Genomic DNA, 26,957 nt, shown 5'->3' with positions numbered 1-26,957 from the left:
ATGAGAAGGTGAAAATGGCATTGATTGTAGCGTCTGCACCGCGTGATGACAGGAGTGAGACAGAGGAAGATAGGTTTTGGAAAGAGCTGGATAAAGTAGTAGGAGAAATGTGCAGAAGTTATAAAGCGTTTGTAATGGGCGACATGAATGGGAGAGTAGTCACTGGTCGTGTGAATGATACACTGGGTAATAATGGAGTACCAAAAGAGACTGATAATGGGAAGCGACAAAGGACATGTGTCAGGAAAGGAGGCTGTGCGTTTGTTATTCTTATTTCAAACACAAAAATGCACATAAATTTACATGGTATAAAGGGAATGCCGATCGTGCTGAAAGGAGCTTGATTGTTTGCGAACTCATAGAGAAATCGACGGTGGGTAGTGTTGCTGATACGAGGGCAGTGAGGGGACGGTGTTGAGGTTTGTCAGATCATATGATTATGGTATACAAGATCAAGCTAGGAGGAGTGAGGTGGACTAGGAGAGAAAGGAGCAGTCAGGGAGTGAAACTAAAAGTCGACTAGCCAACAATCAAAGAAATGGTAGATGAATACAGGGCCAAAGTACGGGAGGAGTTAGAATGAAATGGATCTGGACAGCTTCTGAAATACATATAGGGATTGCTTAGTTAGGAATGCAAAAGCCGTGTGTGGTGTGGCAAGAGTCAAAACAAAGAAGAAAGTTACGGCATGGTGGGATGATGAGGTTAAGAGAGTAGTGGAGGAAAAGAAGAAGAGTGCCTAGAGTGGACACAGGACAGGGGTTAAGTTGAAATAAGAACTGAATATACAGATTGCAAAAATCACATAAAGAGACTAGTGAAGAGGAAAAAAGAGGTAAATGATGATCTTGGAAGAACAATGAATGCAAATTACTCTGAAAATAGGAAGTTAATTTGGAAAGAGGTGTGGAAATATAGAAATGAAAGTGGAAAGAAATGTGGTGGTGTGAAGGATGTAAGTGGTAGATTATTAACCCATGGGGATGAAGTAAGGACTAGATGGAAAGAATGTTTTGTAAGTCAGATGAATGGAGATGGAGAGAGCAAAGCGACTGTTAACATGATTGGTTTGAGGGGGTGTACAGAGAAGGAATGCAGTCCCAGGAAACGTGACACTCGCAGAGGTGAAGAACGCCTTAAAGCAACTGAAAAATGGGGAAACAGCTGGGGTTGATGAAGTGTATGCAGACATGATTAAGTGGAGTGGAGAAAGAGTGGAATGAAATGATTCTTGGAGATATGTAAGAAGGCATGGATGAGTGAAACTGTGCTAGTAGAGTGGAAAAAGGCTGTGATTATACCCTTGTACAAAAATAAAGGTTAGCGAAGTGAGTGCAAGAATTATCGTGGCATAAGTCTATTGAGTGTTGTCGGGAAGGTATATGGAAGAATTATTACAGAAAGTAAGAGAGATATCAGACGTCCTAGTGAGTGACGAACAGGGTGGCTTTAGGAGTGGCAAGAGATGTGTGGATCAAATATTTGCAGTGATACAGATAATGATGAAGGTGTGTGAGAAGGACAATAAGGTGTTTATGGCATTTATGGATCTTGAAAAAACATACGACAAAGTAGACAGAGAAAGACTGTGGAGGGTTTTGCGCATGTATGCTGCAGATGGTAAGGTGCTAGGTGGCGTCAAGATTTTTTTTTTTTTATGGTAGTGGAGCATGTGTAAGGGTGAATGGACATCTAAGTGAATGGTTCACGATCATTGTAGACGTGCGAGAAGGTTGTGTGGTGTCCCCATGGTTGTTCAATACATACATACATATATCTATATCTATCTATCTATCTATCTATATCTATCTATCTATGTATCTATGTATGTATGTATCTATATATCTATAGATAGCTAGATAGATAGATATAGATATATATATTAATAGGGCGATGATGAAATATAAACACGAGTAATGGAGAGGGGGATTGCGTTGGTAATGAATGGTGATGGATGGAATATCTCAAATTTGTATGCTGATGATGCAGTGTTACTTGCAAATGCCGGAAAAGAGCTCAGTAGACTAGTGCAGAGTTTTGTAGATGTCTGTGAGCGTCGTGCTGTGAGAGTAAATTTAGAAAAGAGTAAAGTGACGGTTATCGAGGGAAAAGGTGACTCTCAGTGTGATGTTACAGTGAATGGAGAGAGACTTGAATTGGTAAGAGAGTTCAAATACCTGGGTACAGTGATAGAAAACAGAGGAAAATGTGCAAAAGATGTGGAAAGTGCAGTGACACAAGGATGTAAAGTAACTGGTGCGATAAGGGGCTTGATAAAGCCCCTCATTGCACCAGAGGCTTGAACGTTGCAGCTGCGCGAGGCTTACATAAAGAAGAGTTAGTGCTAACTTTATCATACAACTGTGAGACTATGGTAAGGCATGGAAATGAAAAGTCAAGAGTAAGAGCAATGGAGATGTGACTGCTGAGTACTGTATGTGGAATACAGAGAGTGGACAGGATACAGAATATTCGATACATGAAAGATGAGCAGTGAGGAAGTCTGTGGGCACCAGAATCGAGGAGACTATACTGAGATGGTTTGGTCATGTGGAGAGCATGAATGACAATAAAGTAGTGAAAATGGTATATCTGAGGGAATTTGAAGGAGGGAGGAGGCAAGGTAGGAAAAAAAGGTGGAGCCAGTGGATGTGCGAGGATAAGTGTGGAAGTTGGTGAGGCTAAGGGCCTGACAGGAGACCGAGCTGGATGGATGAATTTTGTGCAGAGAAGCGCATAGCCAGGGATTTGGCACTCTTTTTTAACGTGACAGCATACAGATTGGCTCTATCAGATAGGCATATGTGAAGCTACAGAACGTTGTGATTTTTTTTTTTTTTTTGGCCCATCTGACGGAACCAGGATTTCGAAGGCTTAAATGATGAGTGAATGAAAGTGTGGCCCATTGAACTGGGCAATCTTTGTCTGTCTGGATGTTCAGATGATGATGATGTTGACTGTGGCACTGATGTCACTGAATATGGTGTTGTTGCCAGTGAGCATGTTGTTGTCAGTGAATGTGTTGTTGCTGTCAGTGAGTGCACTATTGTTGTCAGTAAATGTGGCTGGGTTCTTAAGTGCAAATAGTTTGGTAGCGCGTAAGAGCAATAAGGGGCTCATATCTTAACTTCTTCCATTGGCCGGCGTTTTCTTCTTTCACACGTGGTACTTATTACTTGCAGACTATTTTATGTATTGTAGGAGATACTATTAGAATTAAGAATTGTATACAACATTCTCTGTCCCTTTTCACTGCCAAAAATGCATGAAACCTGACTAAAATCTATATTATTTTCTTGACATGGCAAAAAATTACCAATAAAATGCATCACCTGACTAAAGGTGTTAGTAAAACCTTTTCTTTCCTATTTCAAGATGATTAACCTGCTGCGTGCCGGCTATTTTTAGCCCTATGGGTCACCCCAGTGCCGGCCATTTTTCGACCCCTTTTTTTTGGCTAAAATGATATGTTTTGATGTGGAAACAATGAATTTCGCCATTAAAAAGCTCACCGAGGCTCGGAAATGAGTTTTATTGAGTCCTGCATACTCGTGTACAGGTATAGCCGCTCTCTCACGCTCACCATGTACGTGAGAGAAAGCCGTTTTCTATGTAAGGTATACTCAGATATTTATGCTGGGAAGGCATAGTAATGTTCATTACACTTTTCAGATTACTTATTACTTCAGCATCTATCACAATTTGCATCTCTTTCTCACTGTGAATGCATTATCTTACACTTACTTGAAGATAGGTACAATCTGACTTCATTACTTAGAGTCCTGGCACTTACAAGAAGGTATTATCAACTTGACTTCACTCTATAGTCCTTACATTTATAAGAAAATATTTACAACTTACACTTACATGATAATATTTACAAAATGCCTTCACTGTGTACAGCACTGGGTGAGGCACACAGGCAGAGTGAGGCAGAGCGAGCGTAAGGGGAGGAGCGAGTGAGTGTATGGCCTTGACAGCCTTGGGGATGGTAGAGGAACAGTTACCTTACATGCCTGCTAATTTTTACCCACGAATCTTGAAAAATGCGGTCACAGTGAAGTTTATTTTAAACCGTTTTAAAACGGCACTGGCCGCAGAATTATGTCAGACCGTTTTAAAACGGCACTGGCATGTGGCGGGTCAAAAGAAGTGATAGTTCCTTGTCCCCTTTCTTACCTCCTCATCATATGGGCTTTGATGCTGTTTGCACAATTTGGATGGTGGACAAAAATGAAGACTTAGGATTAGTGCCTATCAGTTGCTAGAGGGATATTGAGGAAGACAGTCTTCTTATGATGAATCCCAACCCTACCCCCAACACGACCGATAGTAGTTGGGTACATCTAAGTCCTCGTCTGGACTTGCAAGGTGAATAAGGACATTTCAGCTGCAAACTTTGTTCAACAGTCTAACCGATCCAAACCTCGCACTCTGGATGGAATCATCAGCATCTACACCAGTATTAGATTTGCTGCCAATCCTCTGTGTTGTTTTTTTTTTTGCAACATTATTTCTTCTTTATCTAACTCCACCAACTAAAGTTGTGGGCAGTTATGTTTTCACCCCCGTTTGTCTGATTGCCTACAAGATCTCTCAAAAAGTAAATGATGGATTTTAATGAAATTTTGTGAATATGTGGGTCATGGGCAAAGAAAGAGTTAAGTTATAGTGCTGATGTCAGTGTGTATCCCGGTTCAGGACTTATTATTTGTTTGTTTTTCCACAAAATATCTAAAAAAAGTTATGGATCCATTATCAGTGAAGTTTTGCAGATTAGTGGATCATGGGACAAGGAAGAGTAAATTAAATTTTGGTGGTGATCGGAGTTGAGTGGATTAGGAGTTATTGGAGCTATATGATCTCTGAGTGCATTTAAAGTGTTCCAGTATTAGGTCCTTTGAATTTGTTGTTGTCATTACTGCACCACCCATATCGTGAACACCATATTACATTCACTTAGTCTTCCTCTTTTTTCTTTCTTGCTTCCACTCAAAGACTTTTCAGTCTGGTTTCGTTCTTTCATTTCTTGATCAACTTACTTCAAACTTGGTAAAATTGTTCCATAGTCAAATGGCTTCAGATACTGTCCCCAGCTTTGCACTTAAGCCTTTTGAAGGGTTGTATGGGCTCAAAGGTCAGACCATATGCACACACAGCGAATGAAATATGGCAACACTATAATGAGTATATTTCCAGCTGCAAGCAGGTGTGGGGATGTCGATATCTTTGGGTGCTAGAGATCTATTTGTGGCAACTATCCTTCTTTCTCTTGAGGATGGTAACTATATCTAATATAAAGTTTTTTCTTGCAATCTCCAGATGACTTTCATATTCAAAGGGTTAATAACGGCTCTATCCAACTTCTGTAGGTCGAGGAGTTTTTAAAGTAAATGAGGTAGCAAGAAAAAAAAATATTTGCAAGCAATTGTCATGAACTGGTTAAACATCATTAAAATAATGTATCAGTGCATGACCTATTGCAACCTTATCACATCATTTCGAAAGCAAATATCAACGACCACGTGATGTAACTGTTAAATGTTTACAGATAGAAACTCCCTTTGATGACACCAACCCGCAGTGCTCGGTGTTTGCTCTACTCTTGGTTCACGGTCAACCCTTTAACCATCTCGCTGCTGTTGATACATTTCGATAATATATATAGTGTAAGACCATACTATTTAGTTCAAGAGAGCCAAATAATAAAAATCTGTTTTGTCTATTTATAGCCAGTCGCCTTGATCCTTGAAAGGGTTATCATAAACCAAGGCTTCAAAACGGCTTAAATTCCTTTTCAGCTATTGGTATTGTACATCTAGGAAATTTATTTGGACTAACACCAAATGGTTTTGATGTGTCGATAAAAATCCCTGGAGCCAAATAGTTGACGCGGTATAAATATTTATTTTTGTTTTATTTTATTTATTTTCACCATCTGCTACATAAAAAGTGATTATTACATAATGTTTACGTTCATGCATATTCCCATTTCAGCTGCATCTATTGTTATATATTTGAAGCTATGGAAAACCTTCTTAACCTGGATCATAGCAGTTAACCTAAGCAACTGCATGCAGCACAGTTGGTGGACAATGGAATTTATCTACCGATTAATCTATAGCCAGACGTCATACTCCCATAAGGGTGGCCGTTTGACTGAGTTAGTTGTTTTATGAGGAGGGGTACTAACCCTCCGGTAACCCTCTTGTTGACACGTAGGGAACAGTATGGGTTGGTTATATGATTATCACCCAACGCTGTAAACGATTTCCTCGCTTACAGGAAATTTTTAGGTTTGTCACTCAATGTAATGCCGCCTGAAAAGGAAAGAACGGCAATAAAAAGTGACAGGAAAGATGTGAGAAATGGGAAAACAGGAGGACAGACACAGAAAAAGAATAACAACGGTGAAGGAAGAAATTGGCAGCACTACATTAAGTGAGTGAATGATGCACCCACCCATACTCGTATTTTCAGCTGCTGCGTCTAACTGATGTTTTCTGAGACCATACAAAATCCTCTCAACCTGGATCATAGTAATTAGCCTATGGGACAGCATGCAACACAAGTAGTGGAATGTGGAATCACTCGTTCCTTTGATGATATAATTTAACATTGTTTTGCACTTGTTCAGAACAAAGAATAAACCATGAAATCTACTGAATGGCAACCAGCTGCAAACACTGAGTAGTATTTTATGATTGCGGCTTCATTTATTTTGAAATAATTTCGCGACAACAGCACCTGTGACATTACAACCACTTCAGTCCAAGGTCAAGCTCTGGTTAATTTATCTTTATATAGATTATATACTGACCGACAGCTCTCACTAATGTTACTCTAAGAGAATGCTAGGAATTTAGTACAAGCACTATAAAAGTGTATTCAATATTATTTAACCACGTGACAGTACCTATCCAGTCTCAGTAACTGCACTGCGATTGAATGTTAAGAAGAGAGCACTGCAATTACCGTCACTTTGTATACAATATATTTTTATCATATTGACACTGCTCTCACTAGTACTCCAAATACCTGCACTGGATTATTAAATGTTATAAATTCAGCAGTATAGACTGAATAAAATGAACAAACTGGGAGAATAAAATCACTATTTTATACGTATGAAGAAAACTACCTTAGTTAATTAACCGCCTCAGTTCGCTCGACTACGCATTTTGATGCGGCGTATTAGTCACTACCACAGATTTGCATTTGCCAGTCCCGGCGACGTACCAGTACGTCGTGCAATTACAAAGGAAGTACCTAATTTGCACAATTTTCAATTTTCGGCATACCATGATTTTTCGTATGTATACATCGGGACACCTCCTCTATTCTGTACAAGATACAAGCGCTAGGGACAATGCCTTGCCTTCCCCGACACTCAACATCACTGTCATCTTTCATGGTAAGCTGTCACCACTTTTTTACTATTAGCATTTTTTATGCCCAGTGATAGTCCCAGAGGTTGTAAGTGTACTTCAGTCAATGTTAGGTATGATCAGAGAGGGGGTGAAAAGAAAAAAAAAATCAAGAGGGTAGAAGAAGGGACTGTGGGAAAATTTTGGGATTTCACAATAACGTGGGATCCCATGGAGTGATTTATGCATTTCGATTTGCATGGTAAAATTCCAGGATACATTAGCCACACAGACTGAGGCTCTACTGTATATTCATTTCATGCACCAAGCTATGCAACAGCTCGAGCAGATCACTATACTACAGTCTGCCCCTCCTGACATTCACCCACTTGAGGTACCTTTAAGTAAAGCTGAACTGTGAATAGAACCTGTATGAACACAGGAAAAATCAATTGAGACAGTATATTGTCAACACTGTGTTGGGATATGAACCCGGCCTTCAGATAAAAGCCAGGCAACTCTCCATTACACCACGACTAAGTAAAATTTGTCTAACTTTGTCACATATTTGTAATCAACATGTCCCACACTGTCGGCCTGAAAGGGAAGAGACAACCAAAGCAGAAACATTTAATCATACCCAAAACACATCCAGCAAGTCAGTATGATGAATGAAGCCTGCAATAACATGGAAAAATCATACTTACTTGCCTTTCAGGCTCACATTGAGGGAGGGGGTACCTTGGTTATATGTACAGTATGTGACAAGATGGGATAACTTTAACCTGGTCATGATAGAGTTGAAAGCTGGCTGGCTCTTATCTGAAGAGTCATAGTAAAATTCCCAGAACAATGCTGAACATAAATTGGTAGAGCTGATCGAGTTCACCTGATTAGGCTCAGATCAGAAAGGCACACACCCCTCCACAGTTACCAGCTTAGATCTGGGTAGGGTGGAATCATTGATAACACGTGGCCCACATATAGAACAGATCCACACTTCATAGCTGAAGTATAGAGCACTGTGCAACACATATCACACTAGGTCATGCCACATCTTCACACACCTTCATTTGTGTAGGAAACCTATGGGGCAGTCCCATAAGGGCAGCTGTGTACCTGTGGTTGACGGGTCGCCTGGGCCTGGCAGACCAAAGTTGAGATACAGCATGGACAATAACAATTACTACTACTATTACTATTACTACTACTACTACTATTACTACTACTGCTGCTGCTGCTGCTGCTGCTGCTACTACTACCACCACCATTACTGCAGTCATCGTCATCATTACTATGAGAATCACAACTACTCCCATTACTTCCACAATGTCACCAAAAAACTATTCCACCATAACATCAACTATACCACCAGAGCTACCACCACTGCTACCACCAACACCACATCCACCAAAATCACCACAACAATGCCATACAAGCAACCTCAGCACAAACGAGGACAGCTAGGGTCTCAAGGAAGAAGGGAAATATGCCACAGCTGTATTTTATTAGAAATGCTATATCTGCATATTAATTAATATCATTTCCATTGAAGCCACATTCGTCGCTATTTGTCTTCTCCCTCCCTTCTTGCTATTTCCCCCAAACCCGTTCATTCTTTCTTGCCAGCTTTCATCCCTCTACCTCCCTTATTGGATGATAGTCATGAAAAGACTAAATGGATGCCTGTGGTCTTGTTTGTTAAGACAATCCAACAGGATGTGTACAACATAAGTTAACATCCAGGGTTGGTTGAGGTATATATCTTACATATTGTCACTAAAGAATGAGCAGCTGATCATCCACCTAAAATAACGAGGCTAAAGAGCCAAGCTCCGGACTTTTACACTCTTCTAAGTACAGTGGAAGACTGGATTGCAGATGGACACTCACCTCACTTCTTCCCATCCATTCCCTCCCCTGTTCTCTTTCCCTTCCTGCTGGTTTCATGTCCTCTTCCTTTCCAATCAGAGTTTCCTCCCCCCTACAGCAGCACAGTCCAGTAACACTGGGGTAAAATATACAGCCGAATTGCTAAAATATATATCACCGATAATACTGCAATCTTTAGTGATTTTAATTTACCAGTTGCTAAATGGGGAAAGACCCTATCGTCACACACAGGGCTGGACCTGTACACTAACGTGCAAGATAGTTAACTGCATCAGCTCATAGAATGTCCAACACGAGGAGGTAGCATATAAAATGTGAGTTTGTCCACACTGATAAACTTTGTAAGTAATGTTATGGCAGGGGAAAGGATTAATAATAATGACCATTGTCACACTCAGTATTAAATTCAGTGATGACAGTGTCAGGGACACTTACGAGAAAGTGTTTGGCACCAAGTGGGAGGATTTTTAACCCATGGCGTCCCGTCGACGTGAATTGACGTCCACACGTTTTGTCACTGCCAATCCTGTCGACGTACATAAACGCGAATCAATTGCAAGGTCCCTAATTTGCACAATTTTCAATTTTCGCGAGTGATTTTTGGTATGTATACACGGTACACCTTCCTCTAGAAGATGCCAGGCAGGGACACTGCCTTACCCAGCATGACCTCCCCCCCCTGCATGCCACTGTCTCAGCAATTCACCTGTTATCAGTGACGTGGCCAGTAAAGCCATGTCATGCCACGGTACGAAATTCAGGGCCAGAGTGATTCCCCAATCGATGACAATGTGGAGGACAAACTTTACATAGCACTAGAGGAAGAAACAGTCACAAATGATGATCAGGTAATGTGGCAAAAAAAGGTCAGGTATGGTGATGAGTTAGTGAGTGAAACAATGCTTATAATGCCTATACTACTGTTTGAAAACCAATATACTCTCGTACTACATATAAATTCGTACTAAGTAAATAAATAAATACCGTTTATGAATGGTGTGAAATAGTTACCCTCCCATAGAACTCGTTTTCTTTGGTGCCAGCCTGTTAGAAAACCCAGTAAGTTAAGGAGGTACTGCTACCTGGATCGAGTATTTTCAACCTCAGGTGAGCGATTTCTCTATGAATTTTCGATGTTTCTCACCAAAAGCAGAGGTTTGAGCCAAAAAATTTTTTTTCCAAAAATGGTCGGGAATGGGGGGATTCAGTGGTGGAAAAGTAGTCGGGATTGGGGGGAGTTAGTGGTGGAAAAGTGATCGGGATGGGGTGGGTTAAATAACTTAGGGGTCACGTGATGTAAAATGCTCTCACACCATATCATAAAACACCAGAAAACGGGTTCAAAGTTCATCAATATTCTTGCAACCTTGTTTTTAATGGCAGAACATTTATTATTCTTTCCAGGAAAGATTTTTTTGGCTTAGATTGAGATCCTTACAATATTTTGGCCACATCTATAAAATTAATATTATTTTTTAAAGTTTTTATTTTTTTATTTGCTGAGCTTTCAACCCGATTTCTGGCAAAACTCGATTGCTTCAACGAAAAACAACATTGATTAGAACGAAGATAAGTACCGGTAATTAAACAATATGACTGTGCTATAGCCCTCCAAAAAAAGTCATATGAATAGGCTATAAATCCAAATGAATTCCTTTCCATGCTAGGAACACAGCACAATGGTAGGGAAAGGCAAATGGCACAGCAAAAACTCGCATCAAACACGCTGTCACGGACAGTCAGCCAATCAGTAAAAGAGGTTCGCGGCCTGGCTACATTCTCACTGACTACATCAACACACGCACACACAGGTACACACAGCCTTACCAACACCAGAGCTGGGAGCATGTACAATACTTTTTTGAAGGGTTTTCAGTCATACTTCCAGTGGTGGAAGGTGTTCTCATCCAAGGCCACATGATAGTGTATGGGTGAAAATAGTGTTATCCAACAAAAACACATTTTCTGGCTGGTGGTCTGTGAACCTCTTCCTTTGCATGGTCTCTCAATTAGTTCTAATGACTGGAATCCCATTGTTCAAACTGTAGATATTAATGAAGCATGGAAAAGATTCACAGATATTTTCAGCAAGGCAGTAAAGTTATGTATTTCAATGCACAACAGATGGACTACTAAAAAATTAATCCCAAATGATGACATACAGATATTAAGCACTGCCTGTCAGCTAAAGAACTTGCACACAAAATTTTATTGCCACGAAGAATCAAAGTAATAAATACAAATATGATGCTCTTTATTGAAAAAAAAAAAAAAAAGGGAAAGTAAAAAAAAAATGCTCGCATTGCTCATATCAATAAATCTAACCATAAAGAATTCATCAGCTATATATCAGAAAGAGGAAGGTAATAGCACCAACAATATTCCCACTAGTCACAGATAATGCAGAGCATACTGATGATGAAACAGAGATGGTTAAAATTTTCAACACTTAATTGCATCCATACTTACAACTGTAAATACAGATTCTATTCCTGCAGCTTTTCCTGTTGTCTTGGAAGAGGGTAACATAATTAGTAATATTACTGTCAGCAAGAACGATGTACGACTTACCATTGGTGCACTTACAGTGAATAAAACTCCTGGGCCAGATAAAATATCTCTCCGCATAGAATCAGTGAATGACATATCAAAGCCATTAGCTGAGCTATTCAATAATATTATGAAACAGTAAGGTGTCTCATGAGTGGAAATTAGCAAATGTAACTCCGATATTCATAACATGCAACATAAGGCAATCAGAAAATTATTGGCCAATGAGCTTAATTTTAGTGGTGTGATAGTTGTTGGGAACTACTATCAGAAATAAATTTGTTAAGCACTTAGAAATAATAAATCTCATGAAAGATTCACAACATGGACTTCAGAATAATCACTCTTGCCTTATGAATCTCTTAGTACAATGAGACCAAATCTATTGACACTGGCTATCTCGATTTTCAAAAAGCAGTTAATAAAGTTCCCAATAAAAGACTACTTCAGAAACTGAATCCATGTAGATCGATAACACCGGTCGACAAAATATAAAAAATGTTATGGTTTTAGTATATTTTTTAGGTGATTCTAAGCAGCATGAACCTGTAAATTTCGAATATGTTATCCAATTTTCGCCAGCACGTCCAGTTTTCGAGAACAATTATACCATAGGAATATCTGCTCGTGTGTTGGAAAATCTAATTCGACTCAAATCATAGATATAGATATACTGTACCTTGTAAAGTTGCATTCAGCTAGTAATTGTGGCGGTTATATCAGTTTCACTTAAGTACTTGAATCACAACATATTTAGCAACTCAAAGCGATTCAGCCATAGCCGAAAGTGGGGTAAAATTTTCCCACCATCAAGCATTTTTTTTTTTTTTTGACACCAATGTATGCAGTGGTAATAATATTATATTTGCTATTATTCCATTTCAGCTTTTCTTTACTATTAGGCCTACAGTGCCTTGACCCGTGTTGGCAAGCAATGAAGCATCGCAACTGTATGAATGCATCTGACTCTTCCTGCTACATCTGCGGGTTCTTCACATCTGAAAACCTGAAGAGACCAATTACAAGGAATGTTAAAAGTACTTACAAACATTACTTCAAATGTCCTGATGGTAATCAAGGCAAGGAGTGGGCACCCCATATTGCATGCAAGCTCTGTGTAAACCACATAAAACAGCCATCAGGTATGCCTTTCACTGTACCAATGGTTTAGCGCAAACCAAATGATCACTGTCCTGACTGCTATTTTTATCTCACTAGCACCAAAGGTGAAAACTCTGTCCAAGATCATGTATCCTTACATACCTTCTCTAAGGGAAGTACCTCATGGCCCTGAGCTTCCTGTTCCAGATCCTCCATTAAGCACCAGAAGTGAATCAGGATCTAGTGAGGGAGAGTGCTGCATGGATGCCGACTTTCAAGAAGATTTAGAGAGCAAGGAGTCACGCCTCATCAGTCAGGTAGAGCTGCATGACCTTTTAAGAGACCTTAACTCCCCCAAGGAGAAAAATTATTTTCTTTGATCTTGACTCAAGCAATGGAATATGCTACAAGATGGAGTTTGCACTACTACCTTCCATCATAGACATGAAAAGCTCTCAATGTACTTCAAGATGGATGATATGCTTTGCTGCTGTTATGATGCTGTATCGTTATTGCAACACCTTTGTGAACTTCGTCCTTATGAAAAAGGAAAACAGCGGTTTTTCATAGATTCTGGGAAGAATGCACTGAAGGCAGTCCTTCTCCATAATGAAAATGAGCTTCCTTATGTTCCAACTGTGCATGCCCATGGAATGAATGGAAGTTATGAAACTATGAGTAATCTATTGACCGTTGCTGGCCACAAAACACATCAATGGAATAACTCATCTCACCTAATTGTTCTCACCTAATTGTTCTCACCTAATTGTATCTTAACAGGAATGAGTCAAGCTCGTACTGTCCCGTGTATTGAATCACTTTTATCATACATATCCTTAAATTTATGAAATGTTTTGGCACACACTATTTCATTCGGTAGTGCATTCCACTGATCATTTGCCCTATTTGGGAAACTAAATTTCCTTACGTCTTCATCACCTCTCTTTTTATGCGTTTTTTTGCAGTGTCCTTTTGAAGATGCTTCCCTGTAGGTTATATACTCATTTATGTCTATTTTCTCTTTCCCTGAGACACATATAGCATAATCATGTCTCCTCTTTTCCTTCTCTTCTGTAGTGTTGGCAGATTCAATTTTTCTAGTCTTTCTTTGTAGCTGAGATTCCTTAAGCTTGATACCCATCTTGTAGCGGTCTTTTGAACTTTTTCAGTCTTATCTATGTTTTTCTTGAGATGAGGATTCCTGACTACTGATACATACTCCAGGGTTCGTCTGATGAATGATGTTATTATCTTTCTCAGCATGTCTTTATGAATGTGGATGTTATTCTCATATTAGCAAGCAGTGTATACATGTTCCTTACCTTCTCACTGATGTGGTCAGCCGGAGATAGTCTGTTATTGATAAGTACTCCTAGGCTCTTCTCTGTTTCTGATATGCGTAGGGTTTTACTTCCTAACTTATAAGCCCACCCTGGTCTTTTTCCATTTTTACCAAACTTAATTACATGACACTTGTCAACACTGAATTCCATCTGCCTTTTATCATTCCATTCATGAAGTTTAATTTCTTCTTGTAGCTCTCTACAAGAGTCTGTGTTAGAAATTCTTCACTGTATTTTTGCATTATCAGCAAACATATTTAGATAGCTTTCATTTCCAATGTTTCTATCTACAGTATGTCATTTATATATGCTAAAAACATAATTGGTGCCAGCACTGAGCCCTGTGGAACTCCACTAGTCACTTCCCTCCATGATGAGTACTTTCTCCATAGCACTGTTTTCATTTCCCTTTTTCTGAGAAAATCTTGCATCTAATAGTTCAGGTTGCCTTGAATTCCTCCTTGATGGTATAGTTTCCATAAAAGTCCTTGGTGCAGTACTCTGTTAAATGCTTTCTAGAAATCTAGAAAGATATTGTGCATCCATCCTTCTCTTTTCTGAAATATCTCTACAATTCAATCACAGTAGCTTAATAGATTAGTAACACATAATTTTTCCTTTCTAAAACCGAACTGCCAATCTGTTATCATATTGTATCTTCTAGATGGTTTACCTAAACTTTTCTTAACAGCTTTTCTAGTATCTTACAACACTGGTTATTGGTACTGGTCGGTAGTTGAGTGGATTTTGTCTATTCCCGTTCTTGAATAAGGGAACAATGTTTGCTTTCTTCCAAATAACAGGTAGTTTACATTGAACTGAGGATTCCTTGAATATAAAATATATTGGTCTCCTTAACTCTTTTGCACAGTCGTGTAGCACCCAACATGAAATTTCGTCAGGACCATTTGTTTTTCTTTTGTCTAATTTACTTAACTCCTCCTGTACTTCTTTTTCTGTTATTTGTATATCTGGTAATATGTGTGGGCAAGCATGTTCCATATCATCTCTCTCAAAAGTATTTTCTTCTGTAAAAACTGATTGGAAATTTTTATTTAGTGATTCACAATATCTTCCTCTTGAGTAGAGATGATCTCCTCGTCCATAATGGACTGTGTTTTATCTTTAACTTTGGTTTTGCTTCGGATGTAGCTATAAAATAGCTTCGGTTGAGCACTACTTGTATATATATATATATATATATATATATATATATATATATATATATATATATATATGTAGGTGAGGTGGAGGGAGGGAGAGGGAGGGAGAGGGAGGGGTAGACCGAAGATGAGGTGGAGGGATGGAGTTGAGAGGTATATGAGGGAGGGGGGAGTGAGCTGGGGGAGGGTAGACAAATGGTGGGTGACAGAGTGACTTGGAGGCGTTTTGTCTGTGGCCACCCTTTGCGGTACTAGGGCGTCGGGCTATATATATATATATATATATATATATATATATATATATATATATATATATATATATATATATATATATTGTCTTCCTCAAACTCTCTTTGGACTTCTCTCCTTATGCTTGTATAATCATTTCTTGCCTGTTTATAGTTGTTATATGCCTTCTCACTATTGTGTCTTCTGTATCTATTCCGCAACAAGTATATTTTTTCTTTTGATTTTTTTATATCCTGTATTAAACCATTTCCTTATGTTCATGTTTCCTTCTTTGTGCTGTGGGATGAAATTTTGGACTCCTATTTCATAAAGTTCACAGAGTTTTCTATATATATAACATTTAAATCTAGTCCTCTAAGCTCCCTTTCCCAATCTTTTTCTAAGAAGTACTTCTGTAGGTCATGGTAGTGTCCTTTTTTGTAGTTTAGGCTCATTTTGTAATTCTCAGTACTGATAACTATGTCATATGCAATCTTGGAGTTACATTTAAAACTGAACGGTCATTTTTGCCGAATGGAGGGTGATACATTATATTGTTAGTATCATTTACTGGCCTAGTAAATATAAGATCTGGTACTGATGGATCATTAAGTCCTCTTTTTCTGGTGCATTCCTATACATGTTGTGTTAGGAAAAACTCCTCCACAAGATCCAGGTGCTTTTGGTCCCTACAGCTTTACAGCTTGCATGACTTCTTACATCTAGAGTATTCCAATTTATATTTGTACTGAAATCTCCAGTTAACATAATTTTTTCACATTTCTCTTCCATTCTATGTAGTAATGCTCTTAAACTCTGAATTGCACTGTCTGCCATGTCTTCATATGCGCCTCTTTCCCAAGTGTTAAATTCTGAGTAGCATGTATTAATCAGCCATATTTAATTTCCCTTCAGATGTATTAATCTCTACTACAATCAGTTCTACTTGTGAGGGTATATCTAGTTCTATTTATTTGACTTGTAGCTTTTTCTTTGTTAATATTATAATAATGACGAAGTGAAAGAGACAGATTGTTCAGGTGCTTGAGGATGCAGGAGTGGATATTTGTGGATTGAAACTAAATGGACAGGTGAAAGGGTGAGAGAATGGGAATATGGTTTAGGTATATGTGCTGGAGTTAATGAGAATGAGAGGGCAAGAGAGGAAGTATGTCTGATGATATGCAAGAAGTGGAAGGAGAATATAAGAGAGTATGGAACAGTGGGTGCAAGGATTGTATGGGTGAGGATGAAAGTAGGTATACAAGCGTGGTCGATTGTACGTGCGTATGCGCTGACAGAGGACCGAATGACAAGAGTGAACGATGAGTTTTGGGCGAGTGTAGAAGCATGTATGGACAAATTTGAGAGGAGCGAGAGAGTGCTTTTGATTGGAGACATGAATGGCAAAGTTGGGAATGTACGAGTGGATGGAGTGGTTGGTCAGTGGGGTGTGCCAGCTGAAGTAGATGGGAATGGTAGTGCTTTGGTGGACAGCTGTGCTGGTAAGGGGTTGGCAATAGCTAACACCTACTTTCGGCATAAGATGATCCACAGGTATACATGGAGAGTAATGAGGAGGATGGATGGTGAACTTGTTGAATGAAAGGCAATGATAGACTACGTGTGTGTGGATGAGCGAATGAGAAGACAAGTGTTGGATGCAAGAGTGTGAAGAGGGTGGGGGAATGGAGTCTCAGACCATCACTTAATGGTGGCCAAGGTAAAGCTGCAAAGAAAATGGTTGAAGAGACGAAGGGGAAGACAGGAGGAAACAGCTCCTGTGAGAAGAGTGGAGAAGTTGCAAGATAGTGAGAAAATGGCAGAGTATAAGAGCATAGTGGAAGAAAGACTGGGAAGGTATGAGTTAGAGCAGATGGAAGGGGTGGAAGACGTATGTAAGATATTCACGGAAGAGGTAGGCGCAGCGTGTGAGGTGGTTTGTGGAGTAAGGAGGAGATGCAGGGGTGTGCAAGGGACAGCATGGTGGAATGATGAGGTAAAACGAGCTGTGGAACAAAAGAAGAAGGCATATAGTGAATGGCTAGCGAGTAGAGGTAGGGGAGAAGATGAGAGAGAGAAGAGAGAGGTATATGGGAGCAGGAGACGGGAGGTGAAGAGGCTGGTGAAGGAGAGTAAGAAGAAAGTGGATGAAGGATTTGGGAGGAATCTGAGTGTGAAATGGAGGGAGAGTAAGAAATTGTTTTGGAAAGAGGTAAAGAAAGTAAGGCAGTATGAAAGTGGAAATAGTAGGGGAGTGAAAGATAGGAATAATATATTGCTGGTGGAGAAGAGCGAGAAATTGAGGAGATGGAAGGAGCACTTTGAGGATTTGTTGAATGTAGAGAGTGAGAACAGTGCGAGTATAAGTGGTTGGGGAATGGCTGGGAGAAGAAGAGATGAGAGGACGGCGGAAGAGATCAGTAGGGAGGAAGTAGTGGAAGTAATGAAGAAGATCAAGATGGGAAGGGCCCCAGGAATTATGGAGTGTGTGGTGAAATACTGAGGTATGGGGGTGAGATTGTAGTAGAGTGGATATGGAAGTTATGTAGATTAGCTTGGGAAGAGGGAAGGGTTCCAGAAGACTGGAAATCAGGTATAATTGTTCCTTTATACAAGGAAAGGGGGAGAGAGAAGTATGTGGTAACCATAGAGGTATTTGCCTTCTTAGTGTGACTGGAAAATTATATGGTAAAATACTCATTGATAGGGTTAGGCATATGACAGAGGAGCTAGTTGGAGAAGAAAAAGAGGGATTTAGGAAGGGAAAGGGTGTGTAGATCAGATATTTGTTCTAAGATGTTTAGTGGAGAAGTATCTAGAAAAGGGAAAGAAAGTGTATGCAGCCTTCATGAACTTGGGAAAGCTTATGACAGAATAGATAGGCAAGGTATGTGGAAGGTATCAAGAGTATATGGAGTGGAGGGGAAATTGTTGAGTGCTGTGAAGTGTATGTATGAAGGAGCTAGGGCTACGGTGCGAGTGGATGGTGTGCTGAGTGAGTTCTTTGATCTCAGTGTGGGACTGAAACAGGGTTGTGTGATGTCTCCATGGCTGTTTAATATATACATGGATAGAGTTGTAAAGGAGGTGCAAGTTAGGGCAGTGGATGTGGGGGTGGCTCTAATGTATGAGGGTGAGATTCGGAAGATTCCGGTGTTGCTGTTTGCTGATGATACGGAATTGATGAGTGAAGATGAATGGGTGTTGCAAGGTTTGGTGAATGAATTTGGGACAGTGTGTAGGAAGAGAAATCTGAAAGTTAATGTAAACAAGAGCAAAGTTATGGTGTTTGAGGGGAATGAAGTCACAGAATGTACAGTGAGGTTGGATGGTGAGGATATGGAGAATGTGAGTGCATTCAAATACTTGAGTAGTGTGATGCGTAAGCTTGGAACGTTGGGGGATGAAGTGTGTGAAAGGGTACTGCAGGGAAGGAAGGTTGTTGGTTCACTGAAAGCAGTGATGAGAAATAGGGAGGTGAGTATGGAAGTTAAGAAGTCACTTCATGATAGTATTGTGATCTCTACCCTGACGTACGGAAGCGAGGTGTGGACCTTGCAAGAGGGGAACAAGTCAAGAGTGAGAGCAGTGGAAATGAGTTATTTGAGAGGAGTATGTGGAGTGACATGGAGGGACAGGTTGACGAATGAAGAAGTGAAGGAATGTTGCGGGGTGGATGTGGATGTGGTTGAGAAGATTAGGAGAAATACACTGAGGTAGTTTGGACATGTGGAGAGAATGGAGAATGAAAGACTGACTAAGAGGGTGTATGTAGGTGAGGTGGAGGGAGGGAGAGGGAGGGGTAGACCGAGGATGAAGTTTTTTTTTTTTTTTTTAATAACATAACGGAGGAAGGAAAAACAAATGGAAAAAAAAAAAATAATCCATACACCAGATTACTGGTGTCCTCTATTCATAAAATATCTGTAACAGTTAGACTTGAACAGTTGTGGGTTGAAATTTGGAGGAAAACAACTCTGGGGAAGCGAGTTCCAGAGAGATGCTGTTCGGGGAATGAAAGAACTCTGATAGGCAGAAGTTCTGCAATATGGTTGAGTGACATTCCAGTCATGAGCGCTACCAGATGCCCGTGTAGCACGAGGGAAGGCATGGAGAGGTGGCACCATGGACGCAACTTCGTCTGAGCATTTGCCAAAAAAATATCTGTAAAATAATGCAAGGGAGGCAACATTCCTTCTTACTTGCAAGGGAGGTAGTTTATATGTAATGGCAGGGTTGTTAATGATTCTAACAGTTTTATTCTGAATTTTGTCTAGTTGTCTTAATGCAACCTCTCCAGACCGAGGATGAAGTGGAGGGATGGAGTTGAGAGGTATATGAGGGAGGGGGGAGTGAGTTGGGGGAGGGTAGTCAAATGGTGGGTGACAGAGCGACTTGGAGGCGTTTTGTCTGCGCCACCCTCTGCGGGATTAGGGCGTTGGGTTATAGATAGATGGATAGCCTATATTATCTCCATATATTGTATTCCTCTAAGTTTAGGGTATCGTTTAATATCCTTGGGGTTAATTTTTTTTGAGTTAGTCAAATAACATGTGGTTCCTTTTCTTTGGTATAATCATTCATGACTAATAATTTAGATACCATTCCCTCTCCATTTGAGTACATCAACTTAATCATCTCATTTACCTACTTGTATAGCTTCAGTCTATTACCTTTTTTTTTTTCTATTCCCTGCTGGTTATGTACCACCTTCTTGCCAGCAATCCAGTTACTCTATAATATAATTTACTCTTCTCTTCCTCTGATCTTTCCTCATTTTTTGTTTTGCTGTCTCCCTCGTCTCCTTTAGTGTTCCCAATTCCTCTTGAGTTAGGGATCTTTTTATCAATGTATTTTTTAAATTCCCCTTTTTCCTTGAGTTTGTTGGTATTTTTCAATATTTCCTCTACAGTGTTTGCACTCTGGTATGTTACTTTGAGGGGCCTTGACTTCTCCCATATTTCCCAAGCCTTTTATATTCTTCTATATTTTTGTCACAGATATCCTCTGATACTTGTTGCAGTATGTTCATAATATTTTCCGTTTCCTTTTTGTCCCTTGAGATTCTGTTTTTTTATTTTTTCTTAACCTATGCCACTGATTACTATTGATTTGTTAATCTCTACAGCTTCCCTGCCTAGTTTTGGGTTATTCTTTATCATTTCTTTCGCTTCCTTTCTTATGCTTTTTCTTCTCCCTTTGTGTCTAAACCATTCTTTACTTTCACTACCTCAGCATACATAGTTTGTACCCCATCTTTCTAATTTCTCACCATTTCATTTACCTGTGTTATTTTCTCTTCAATGTTACTACTTTGGTCTGTCAAACTGCGTGCTTGTCCGATTTTCTCCATATCATTTCTGAAATAATCCATGTCTTTCATGGTTCACAACTGTATATCCCATTTCACTAGCCTTTTTTCTCAGTGAATTTCCCTTAGCTGATAGTTCATCCATTGTTATGGCTTTTCTCTTTATTCCCTTTATTAATTCCTCATTATTTTCCTTGTCTCCGTAGTTCATTCTTGATTTCTTCAATTTCCATTTAGAAAGAGCTCTCTAGTCTATTTACTTTTTCAATTAACTTATCATAAGTTTCCTTTTCAACTAGTTCCGGGTAGAAGTCATCCTGTTTTTTACCCTTGTCTCTTTTCTTAACGCCTTCTAAAGGCATCTTTCCAAAATATGAAGCCATCTTCAAGAAAAGATCTCTACTTACAGTTTTTGCATCATTCTGTCATCTGCTAACCTTGGTGTTGTCTAGCTGATATAAGGAAATTCCTCACATTTCTTGCTGATACAGCTGTTTACTTACTTTAGGCTACACTTTCTTTGCTATTTATTATTTAACTGTGTTGGATCATCACCTAAATTAGCTTGATAAGAACCTGACCCATAAATAGATACAATTTTGCTATCCCGAGAGCAGAGCTCAGTGATACATGTCCAAACCCTGTGCTAGTCACCCTGTGTGTGTGTGGACCTGAAAGTGATCTGAATACTTCTTGGCCTTAAGAAAGGTTACACAACGCACGTGTTCTTTCTCTGTTCATTGGACGGCAGAGCAGACGCTAAGCATTACACACAAGAGGAATGCCTAGTGTGACCAAAAGATATGACTGGAAGGTTCAACTGTCTTAACAAACCTCTTGTTGACCTTGAGAAGGTATTCTTGCCCCCATTTGAAACTTTGATGAAGAGATTTGTGAAGGCCATGGATCAAGATGGTGCTGGCTTCCACTACTTGCTAACGAAGTACCAAGGCACTGTATCTGAGACCAAAGTAAAGGCAGGTCTTATAGTAGTTCCTCAAATTCATTGTATACTCCATTATCAGGATTTTGTAAAAAGCTTAATCTGAGCTGGAAAGGGCTGCCTGGGAGCACTTCATGGTTCTTACCAAGAATTACCTTGCAAATTTTTGAGCATTGAATTATGAGGAACTTGTGGACAAGATGTTGAAGAGTTACTATGCACTCAGTCCTTCAATGTTGCTCAAGATAAATTTCTTCCATTCTCATTTGGACTTCGTTCCATTTATTCTTGGCAATGTCAGTGATGAACATGGCGAAAGGTTTCATCACGAAAATGTCATAATGGAGAGCCGATATCAAGGCCAATTCAATCCAAACATGGGAGACAATTTTTGGACCTTACAGCGTGAGACTAATTGCTCCTACAAACGCAAAATGCAGAGGCACTTCTAATGGTCAAAAGTTACATAATAATGTTTTGTATATGTCTCGGTTTGTGCTTAGTATATGATATAAATTAAAGACGATGTGTATAATTTTCGTAACTATATAAACTTACTGACACTTAGTTTATGAATTTGCATGCTTCATGGAATTTTCCCTCACTTCCTGCGTAGTACGTCAAAATTACGTCATAGCCAAATTTTAAGGTCAGTTTAGAAATTGGGGGTATAGTTAGAAACAGGTGAGAGTAAGTCAGAACCATTTTGGCTGTTGACCAGTAGCTTATGAGATGTAAACAAAGAGTTCTAATAAACTGTAAAGATCAGAGATGTTACTAATAGTCTGCCACAAGGCTCAGAACTGGTTCTTATTATGTTTTTATCTACAGCGATAGCCAGCAGGTCAACAATTGGCCAGCGTGCTTCTTCTTCTGCTTCTCTCGGATTTGTTAACCTCCCTAGGCACGATGACAGAATTCACGGTGTATGGGTGTTTCCTGGTAAACACACATTGATGCGAATTGAGTGGCAAAGCAGAAAAAATTCTCCAAAAATTAACTTTTTGGCCGATATGCATCAAATTTTGGTGCATCCAAAGTAAATACTTGGCAACACTGTGACTGCTCTGATGGGACAATGCGCTTAAGTAATCCTCAGTATCTCACGACCAGCCAGGCTGAAGGGTATCACTGTGTCAGTTATCCCTTTAACTCCTCCATTTTTCCCCTGCCGCCCAAGGCAGAAGCCATGATTGAAATATTGTAACTGTATAGTGTTTCTGACTATACTGTGAAGTGAATGTGTCTATGGAACATAGATATATTGTTTGTAAAGCATTGGGGCCCATTATCAGCCATTAGGCCTAGAGGCAGGAGTCAGGTTTGCCATAATGGGGATTGCCATTCTGCTTCACCCTGCCTTTAACCCGTACCATACCAGGCATTTTTGCAATTCTATACCCACCCAATCCCGGACCAAAAACGGAAAAATCTTTTATTGCATAAAACAATCCAAAAGGACATATAAATCAAGGAAAAGCAAAAAAAAAAAAGAACCCCTTATAGGAGAAATAATTGCAGGATGGCCGTCCATCGTGTTTCCAGCCCAGTTTCCAAAGCCGTGAGCTACGTTTTCCCACCCAGCTGGGCGGGATGAGAGAGAACGGGGGGGGGGGGAGGAGAATGGGGGAACCCCCATTCTCAATATCCTTCTCCACTGGTTCATATTCCTCCCCAGAATAGTCATCCAGGTCTTCCTCTTCCATAGAATCACTAAATGAAGGGACAGAGGGTCCACGTGACAGTTTCAACCGCCCCCTCCAGTCCAATGAGGAGGAAAATTGGCACAACTTCCGTGACATTCCAACACTGTAACAGACAGTGGCACACTGATGTTACCCAGCCATGCAAAACCAAACTCAGTGCTACAAGTGCTTGTGCACAATGTTGCCAATACATTAAGGTACTCTTTAGCAAAAAATTAGCTAGATTGAAGCAGTTAGAGACGCGCTACAGCACTCGAATTTTGCTGTCGGCACCATCACGTTGCTGGGATTACTTGAGACATTCTGTACCGTCGGCACCATGCCGACGGCTGGATTGTACGGGTTAAATGATTTGAGTATTTTACCTATACAGTGAAGCCAATACTTATATTGTGTGAAACATATAGTGCCTAGATTGGTGAAATAATTGACCTACCATAGCAGGCGTTACATACACCATAGATATATGCCATAGTTGTTAATGGAATAGGCAGTCATGTACACAATAGAGTCGGGGAGGGAATAATAGAGGAGGTTGGGATGGAACCATTGTGATAGTATTTTATATGGCACATGGTTTAGTGTGAAATATAAATAAAATAGTGCAGCGACTGTTTGTCGAGAATTATTGCGTGTTTTGACTGACTTAGCGCAAACCTAGCGCAAGGATCAGAGACAACAAATACACCACACAACCACAGACTTCAGTGAAAAGGTATAGTACCAATTTCAGAGAGTACTATATTGCATATGGTTTAGTATGACACATATGTATAAAATAGTGCAGCGAGTGTTCGTTGAGAAATATTGCGTGCATTGACTGACTTAGCGCAAACCTAGTGCAAGGATCAGAGACAACAAATATGCCACATAACCACAGACTTCAGTGAAAAGGTATTGTGTCAGTCTCAGACAGTGCTATATTGTGTATGGTTTAGTGTGAAACACACACACACACACACACACACACACACATCGCTCGCTGGTGCAGTACACCGCTCGCTGGTGAAGTGGTAACGTTCTCGCTTGCCAACTGGTGGACGGGAGTTCGAGCCTCGCTCAGGTTGCGAAAAGTTTCACTGACGAAGTGGGTGGTTACTGTCCCCCTTGAGCAAGGGGACGGGTGTGTGCGTGTGTGAAGGTCACAGCCTTGCCCTTAGATCGGACTATATGAGCTCTCAGCTCCCTTCCGGGAGGGTAAAAGCTGACGATCACGACCATCAAGTGATCCTGACCGACCCGGTGAATTACACACACACACACACACACGCTACATAACTTCTCATCTTCACACCCCTCAAGGTCCTGCCAGCAACTCAACACCTCTGAAGGAAGTGAGTTATCCATATTTTGTTGATTTGTATATTGACCTATTTCTATATTTTTTTTACACAATTAAGTATTGTTTTTTACTGCAGCAGATATACCACTGCTGTATATACAAAATATCCCAGTGCAGAGCACATCAACACACCAATCTAATCAAAGCCGCTAAGTCATCTTAGTAACAGACAGCCCGGCCTTTATATACAAATACACGGAATTACGAAAGGCTTAAGAGAAACTCATCAACAAGACTGAAACTAACATGGGCAGACATGAGAAAGTAGCTATAATGGCAACGACAACTGTATGAAGTTGCAGAATAAGATGTGTGCATTAGCTTACACACGGGAAAGGCTCAACATTACACGTATACAGTGATACAAAACCCTACTGGTAAATTTCACATGATATAACACTTCAATATGTGACAACACGCAGCCAGGCCAGCTGCTCTCATAAGATTTCATGTTCATAAAACCCTTCTCTTTTCACACAAGTGCCAAGCGTGATGTAAACAACACAAGCGAATAATTAATACTCTGAATGATACATGAGAATATATATATATATATATATATATATATATATATATATATATACCGGTATATATATATTGGTAGGTGGGGGCACTCACCATCCACTTACTCAATGTAGTGCTCCTCTCGGGTGTCTTCCCTGTCCTCTCCTCCATCCTTTTTTCCTTCCATCATCTTCTGTCTTTCTTTCCTTCATTCTTTCCTTGTCCTCCTGCCTACGGCTGACTTTACACTCCCTCTTCTGTCTTTTATTCCTTCATTCTTTCCTCTTTCTTCTGCCTGTGGGTGACTACACTGAGTGACAATCCAAATGGTTTCCTGTACACCAGGAAACCATTTACTATGCTGGGTGGTAACCATATAACCAAATTTTGGTGCCTGGTGGTTTAGTGGGTAATTATTGTGCTCCAATCGGATTGAGCTGGTGAAGGTTTATATCCAAGGGTTGGTTGGGGTTTATTGATCACTTAATGCCACTCAGGGATGAGTGAGGTTGGTCATTCATCTTAAATGTCAGGACCAACTGCCTAGCCCCGGGCTCCTACGCTCCTCATGGGGCAACGTAAGATTGGATGATATATATATATATATATATATATATATATATATATATATATATATATATATATATATATATATATATATATTACCATTGCACAGTTATATGTGTATGTCTGTTATACATACACATTTTAATATATGTTATACAATATTCTATAATCAATTTAACTATAGTGCATTTGTTCAATTATGCATACAACTTGTTTGAAATGTAATATTATTGGATCATTGTAATATTAACATGAATATTATATATATATGCACTATTATAATCAATGTTATGTATTAATACATTAGCGTATATCAATGATGATTGCTGTTGGAGGACCGCCAGCTGGCGTGACTGAGCAATGTCAGGACCCCATATTATAATAATACAATTCATAGACAGATAGATAGATACATACATAGATAGAGGCACCAAGCCAGGGGGTAAGATAGGAAGTGTATCAGTGAGAATCAAGCTAAAGGGAAATGAGCTTGCAACTCTTAAGTGCAGGAATGCTACAAGTGCACGGGAAGCAGTATATACACACAGACATACAGAGTTCTAGAAGCTTCCACGACAGTATAGCCCACGTGACACGACCCCTGCTAAACGAGAACGTAGGAATCAGAGAGGAGAAAAGGGCTAGCCATAAAACCGACAGGTAGTAGAGAGAAGGAGGCTAGCAACAGGGGGGAGAGTGGCAGAGAGAGATAGAGTGAGACAGTGGGGAGGTAACAGCAGGACTCCATACTTCACTCGTGTGTGAGAAACTTTGTTAATATTTCCAAAACAAATAAAAATAGTCCGATACTAATCTTCGCCTCTCCTGTCATTGCATGACAAAGGGAACAAAGATTATCTACTTACAAAAATTACTCACGTATAACAACTGCTTGTACACGAGTCTAATATATATATAACTGACATACAAAACACA

The sequence above is a fragment of the Coenobita brevimanus genome, chromosome 79 (genome assembly GCF_032717465.1).
Source record: "Coenobita brevimanus isolate Jiangsu-jjx chromosome 79, ASM3271746v2, whole genome shotgun sequence".
Classification (NCBI taxonomy): domain Eukaryota; kingdom Metazoa; phylum Arthropoda; class Malacostraca; order Decapoda; family Coenobitidae; genus Coenobita; species Coenobita brevimanus.
This window is presented reverse-complemented; position numbering follows the sequence as displayed.